The 6576-nt window shown below is 43.5% G+C and overlaps 1 long non-coding RNA gene across 1 annotated transcript; it reads right to left on the bottom strand.

Annotated features, from left to right (window-relative positions):
* Nucleotides 1-4417: 4417 nt before the first annotated feature.
* Nucleotides 4418-5433, bottom strand: LOC122005543. Its single transcript, XR_006118418.1, has 2 exons — nt 4643-5433; nt 4418-4567 (listed from the first exon to the last, which is right to left on the bottom strand). It is a non-coding gene; the product is annotated as an uncharacterized LOC122005543 (long non-coding RNA).
* Between the last annotated feature and the right edge of the window lie 1143 nt (nt 5434-6576).

Raw genomic sequence — 6576 nt, forward strand, 5'->3', positions numbered from 1 at the left:
TGCAAGGAAGAGAATTTCTCCTAGATGCATGATTAAAGTTGACTTGAAAAAAGCCTTTGACATGGTGGATTGGGATTTTCTTATGTCGGCACTTGTTGGTTTTGGGTTTCCCCAACGATATTGTAATTGGATTAAGGAATGTGTCACAACGGTCTCTTATTCAATCTCCCTTAATGGTGGGGTTTATGGCTTCTTCAGTGGGCAAAGAGGACTTAGACAAGGGGATCCCCTCTCTCCCCTATTGTTTGGATTATGTATTGAGGTATTATCAAGAAAACTCAAAGCTACCTCTAGTTTGTCATCTTTTCATTTCCATCCAATGTGCAAGGAGGTGGGCATTACTCACCTAGTTTATGCGGATGATCTTATGCTATTTTGTCGAGCGGATACTTCTTCTACACAACACTTAGCGGATTGCTTGGATTTCTTTGGAAAAGCTTCGGGACTAAGGGCAAATCCACAAAAAACGCAGATTTACATGGCCGGTGTAGAAGCAAGAGTGAAGGCACAAATTCTTGATCTTTTGGGTTTTCAAGAAGGTTCTTTCCCCTTCCGATACTTGGGCATTCCATTGGCGGCGGAAAAATTGAGGATTGCAAATTATGGACCGCTCCTAGAGGCTATAACAAGGAAGATAAATGCTTGGCCAAAACATACTTTGTCTTATGCCGGAAGATTGGAATTGATAGGTACGGTGCTACAAGGAATGGAATGCTTTTGGCTCTCTATGCTTCCAATTCCTAGTGGGGTTATAGACAAGATCAAAGCTCTTTGCCGTATGTTTGTTTGGTCCTCCAAATGTCCTCCCATATCTTGGAAGAAAATTTGTTTACCTAAGCAAGATGGAGGATATGGTCTTAGAGATCTACTTGCATGGAATGAGGCTTTGTTGAGCAAAATATTATGGAATATTCAGTCCAAAAAGGATTCTTTATGGATAAATTGGGTGCATCATCATTATGTGAAAGGTGCAGATTTTTGGGCATGGGAAAGTAAGGCTTCGGACTCCCCTTTGATCAAGAGGCTTATAGAAATTCGCAACAAGATTTTGAGAGCCTCTAGTGGCATTGGAAGTGCAAATATGAAGATGTTGGAATGGTTTGCCGGGGTACAAAATGGAGTTAAAAATGCATACACTTTCTTCATGCCAAGAGAGCCGGAAGTGCCATGGACATCTATGGTGTGGAAGCCGGAAATCATGCCAAAACACCGCTTCACGCTATGGATGCTAGCTCATGGGAGATTGAGAACCAAGGATAGAATGGAGTATGAGCCAAACAAGATTTGTGGCATGTGCCAACAACAAGAGGAATCAAATCAACATCTCTTCTTCGAATGCCCGGTGGCTTGTGGACTTTGGCGCAAGGTAAAGAGATGGTTGGAGATTAAGCACAACTTCAAGTCCTTTGAGGAGTTGCATCAACATTTTGGAAGACATTACAAAGGCGGTGGTAGAAAGATGAAGGCCCGGCATCTAGGCATGTCTAGCTCGATCTATTACATTTGGGAAGCTAGAAATAGGTGTCGGTACCAAGGCATTGCACCGGATGTGGATTGGCTATTTCGGAAGGTCCAAATACATACCTTTCGGTTTGTGGACTTAAAACCTCCATAAATCTCTTCATTTGCAGGTTGTTGGCTATTTGGTGGAGGGTGTTTGAACTTATGAAACTGGCTGTACTTGAAGGAATTGGAGGTGGTTAGCTGCTGTCCGAATTTTGGTGCTCAAAGCACTAGCTGTCCGAATTTTTGAGGCCACTGCATTGGATGTCCGAAGCTTGATATTTTGGCCACTGCACTTGGAGTTTGCTTGCTGATGTGGGGGTCTATTTGAAGCTAGCTTTCTGAACTTGGCGTGATGGCCTCACTCTCATGCAAGGCTTGGAAAGCTTGGGAGGTCAACGTGTTTGGTTTGGGTGCCTTGTTTTTGATTTATCTACATGCAAAAGATAGTTTAAGTGTGTATGTGATGTGATAAGAACGTGTATTGTGATGTGGATTTTGAGTGATTGCATGTGTGAATGCTCCACATTGAGTGACATGTGCTCAAGTGGATGTGGTGTTGTGTTTGATTGCAGGAAAGTGTGAATGCACCACATTGAGTGACATGTGCTCAAGGGTGTTGATCATGAGACATGAGATTGAGCTGATTGGTGAGTTTACCTCATTTTTTGAGGATTAAACTCATGATGGTTGTATGCTTGTTATGCGGTTTGAGAGTTTTACCTCTCAAACCAGTTTTTATACATATGTACCTATTTCCGTGAAGGGAAGGCAAGTGATCCGGCGGTAAGATTGGGGGACCCACTTCCTGAAGGGTCCCAGCCTGAGGACAGATGGAGGGCTGACTAAGCGGGTAATGGCCGAAGTGGGTCCGAGCCTGAGGATAGATGGAGGGCTGACTAAGCGGGTAATGGCCGCGCCGAGCAGTTGAGCAGGTCCGAGCGGAGCCAGAGATAAGCCAGCCATGAGCTAGGTTCCGACGCGGCTCGGGATAGGGGATGTCAGCAAAGGCATGTCTGATGATTATGCCGTACACAAGATTGCACGATGGAGGATCTCGCCGTCACATCATGGAGAGGTTGATACAGTAGCGGTATGGCCTTATGGATGTCCTTTTGACAAACCCATACCTGGGCATGGTCGAAAGCAGGTGATTGCTTTGATTGGCGCGCCCAGGCTCCTTCGAGAGGTCTATATAAGGCCTCCATTTCTTCGCCGGAGGTACGCTAGTTTTGAATCTCGGAAGCCACCTCTTTGTTATTCCTCGCCTGACTTGAGCGTCGGAGGACCGTCGCCGGGACACCCCTCCCGGCTCGGTTTTGTTGCAGGTTCGCCGGAGCACTCGAGGATCCAGCAGGGAGCGCCACGTCCCCAGCGTCCTTTGACTTCTAATTCGGACAGGATCAGCGGACAATATGAAACATTACTACATACAAAATATACATCAGTCATACTCGGCTAGAATATATATATACCATACAAAATGGAAACAACACAACCACGCAGTTTAATATACTCAGCCTACTCGGCTGGACAAAAAAAAAAATAAAATAAGCACAGCGGAAAGAAAACGAAGAGAAAACCCACAAATTGCAAAGTTATCAAAACATCACAAATACCAAGTCCACACAACAAGTATCAAAACATAGTTCTCACAACACCAAATCCAACGAATACGAAATGTAAGTAAAGAGAAAGAGAACCAAAAACCAATTTTTGAATTTGACGCGGGACCCAGAACTGGCAACCAGCATCTCTCCAAGCATCCAAGACTCATCTACTGCTACCTGGCGAAAGAAAACCAATTTGCGAGGTGGTGAGTATTGGAACTCAGTGGGTATAGAAAGATAGTGCATGAATATAACGTACAACTAGAAAGTGAGCCAAGAGTATACAGTCTCATAAAGGAATAGAAGACACTAAAATAAAGTCATTATGCTCATACCTGAAACCATATCCTATGCTAGGTATAGTAGGTCAGAACTGGTACTAAACTGCTACAGTACTGCTCATACTACAGAGGTAATAAGTAAGGTATATACCTATTTCCAATGACTAAACATCTACAATGAGAATATATATCAACCTAAGACAGCATATCAGCATAAGTGAACAACAGCAAGAAGCAACGACATCATAAATATACCACATTAGCATAAGAAAGCAATAATAACATAAGTAAACAGCAGCAGCCAAAGCAGGCATAATAACAGCGTATGCACGGATGGTCACCCCGCCCACCTCTTTGCACCATGACCCCTGTATGGTCGAGAGGCCGGATCAATGACAACTGTACCACCTACACAGCGAAGGGGGTCCCTGCTGCTCGCAACTCCAGCTACCACTACCCACGCGTGGCCGAGTGCGGCACGACAGGACAAGCGACATCAACTCCAGCTACCACTCTCTCGAGTGGCCGAGGATGCGACATGCATGCAATGACATGATACAAACAATGCAACAGTCATCATATATATAAGCAGAAACAGGTATGCTACATGAAGCCAACATGCTCAATATCGTACATAAATAAGTAATAGTCAAGCATACAAACATGGTATCTAGTATCTGCTATTGATCATGGGCAACAACAAGAGACTGTATAGATATGGAACGAATTTCTCAAAGATTGCGTGGAAGTATCAAGCACAAGAAAAATAAGAATGGAGTCAAGGTAAACAGTCCTTATCCAAAATGATTCATGCACTAAGGTCAAAGTACTAAAAGAAAGCAAAGCAAGAAGTACCCGCCTCAAAAATGGAAATCGTATCCAAAGGATCTCACGTCAAGACACTCGTCTCGAATCAACATCCCTGATGTGCGAACAACGATTAGATGCTTATCCCTCCGCCAAACATTGTTCTGTTGAAATCAACCCTAGCAAAGACTCAATTCCTTCCAAGAATCAATCCAATGCAGCAACAGAACAAATTCTCTATTAATTAGGTACTGAACATACCTTACCTTAATCTAAATCCAAAGTAACTTCCTCTCTAATTGCAACTGTGAGAGACAGGAAATAGATGACCTCTACCAAAATTGGTGGCCCTATCCAGTCTTAACCCTAGCAGAAATTCTCCACTCATCGATCAGAAATTGAACAAGAACAGAGCAAGGGAAAGTAAGGAGGCAATCATACCTTCTTGTGGCCAGAAATTCCTCGTCAAGCCAGGGAATGGCTAGAATCAGATATTCCAGCGATCGGTGACACCCAACACATACTCACAGCAGAAATCGATCAAAGAAGAAGAGATCGAGAGGTGACCTTGAGCATAGATCCAACAAGATTAAACGACAATGGATCAAGGAATACCGAAGGCATTCGCTTGGTCATCAGTGATGATAGATCAGGAGACAACAGGTAGAAATTGGGAGATGGGCAGCATCATCAAGCTGACAGCGTCGCCTCCCGCGATGGCGATATCCGATGCCTCACTGGAGGATCTCACGCAGAAGGTTGGTGTCAATGCGTCGGCGTTCGGCAAGACAACATGACCAGGTCGTGAGGGAGAGCGGCGGCGATGGCAAAACTAGGGCATGGACCTCAGCGATGGATAGCCTCCACTATGATCGGGAAAGAGGTGACGGCGCATCCTTGCTCTTGGTCGAAGGCAACTCATGCGGGGAGAGCAGCTCAGAGGGGACGGCGGTGGTGGCCGGCGAGAGGGTGAGGACCGAACTAGGGCAGAGGCACGAGAGGGATCGGACTGCTGGCGCGATCGGGCCTGAGGCGGCCGTCGATCTCTCCGCTGCTGGCCGGCGATGGGTCGAGCTTCAACGAGCGGAGGAGAGGGAAAAGAGAAAGCGCAACAGAGTTGGGGAGGAGGAGAAGACGCTGTGCGTCGCGTGAGGGAGAGGGGAAGGAAGGAAATCGACGGTGATGGGTTCGGGATTGGGAAGAAGATGACGCGAGTGGGGATTTAGGGCACGGGTAAGCTTTTAAAGAAAAGGAAAAGTAAAACATTTAAGGAAATTAAACATTTCCTCGTTTAAATCGGGTAACTTAAACAGACTTTTCCTTGGCCCAATAATTGATCCCCTTAACCTAACTCATACGAGCTCTAATTAATTCTCAGAAAATTTCTATAATTTCCTAAAAATATAAATAAGATTATTTAATTAAATAACCTTATTATTTAATTATTAATTGTTTAGTATTTTACACAAAAATTAATGTTGGTGATTAATTCAATCAAGAGGAAAGAAAAAAAAAATAAAAAGGGAAAAGGAAAAACTAGAGGATGATTTTATTTTTTGTAAAAAGTTTTTCCTTAATTGCCTTGGGCAAGTAATATAAAAGAAGGGGTGAGGAGGCTTCATGAGAAACAACTCTTATTCTTTTGCTTGGTGATCTCTTGGTGGCCGACCCCTCTCTCTTCTCCCTTTTCCCTTTGCTCTCTTCTCCTTGGTGGTGGTGGTGGCCGGATTTTAGAAGAAGAGGAAGAAGCTTTTGGGTGGTGTTCATCTTGGAGGATCGTCGCCCACACGACATCCAAGGCGAGGCGAGGAATACGGCAGAAGATCTCGAGGTCATTAGCTTACAAAGAGAAGGTATAACTAGTAGTTTTCTTCCGCATCATACTAGTTATTTTCTTTGTAAGAATTCTAAATATAAGAGGAAATTAGATCTAGTTTTTCGAATTTATTTTTTGAGTTTGTGTTTTCTTCTTTTTCAAATTTGTGATTCGATTGTTCTTTTTGGTTAACCTAGAGTTATTTAAGGAAATTAAATATTAGCTTTCCTTAAAAGGCTTTGTCTAGGCGGTGGTGGTTGCTCCCATATCCAAGAAGGCCATGTGCCTCGCCATGCAGTCCTGGAAGTCAATTTTGGAAATTAATATTTAATGGAATTAATAACATAGGTGGATTTGAATCAATAGTGTTAAGTTCCGCTTGCGATTCGAATATAAACCATTAAGAACATACAAGTTAAATTTGGAATCAATGATGTTAAGTTCTGTCTTCGATTCCTAATTTAGCTTCTAAAGAACACAATAGGTTATTTAAAGAAAGGTTCGACACTTGTACAAAAAATTTTTGTACAGTGGAACCGGTACATTTTACTAGGACTAA

Source organism: Zingiber officinale, chromosome 7B (genome assembly GCF_018446385.1).
Source record: "Zingiber officinale cultivar Zhangliang chromosome 7B, Zo_v1.1, whole genome shotgun sequence".
Classification (NCBI taxonomy): Eukaryota; Viridiplantae; Streptophyta; class Magnoliopsida; order Zingiberales; family Zingiberaceae; genus Zingiber; species Zingiber officinale.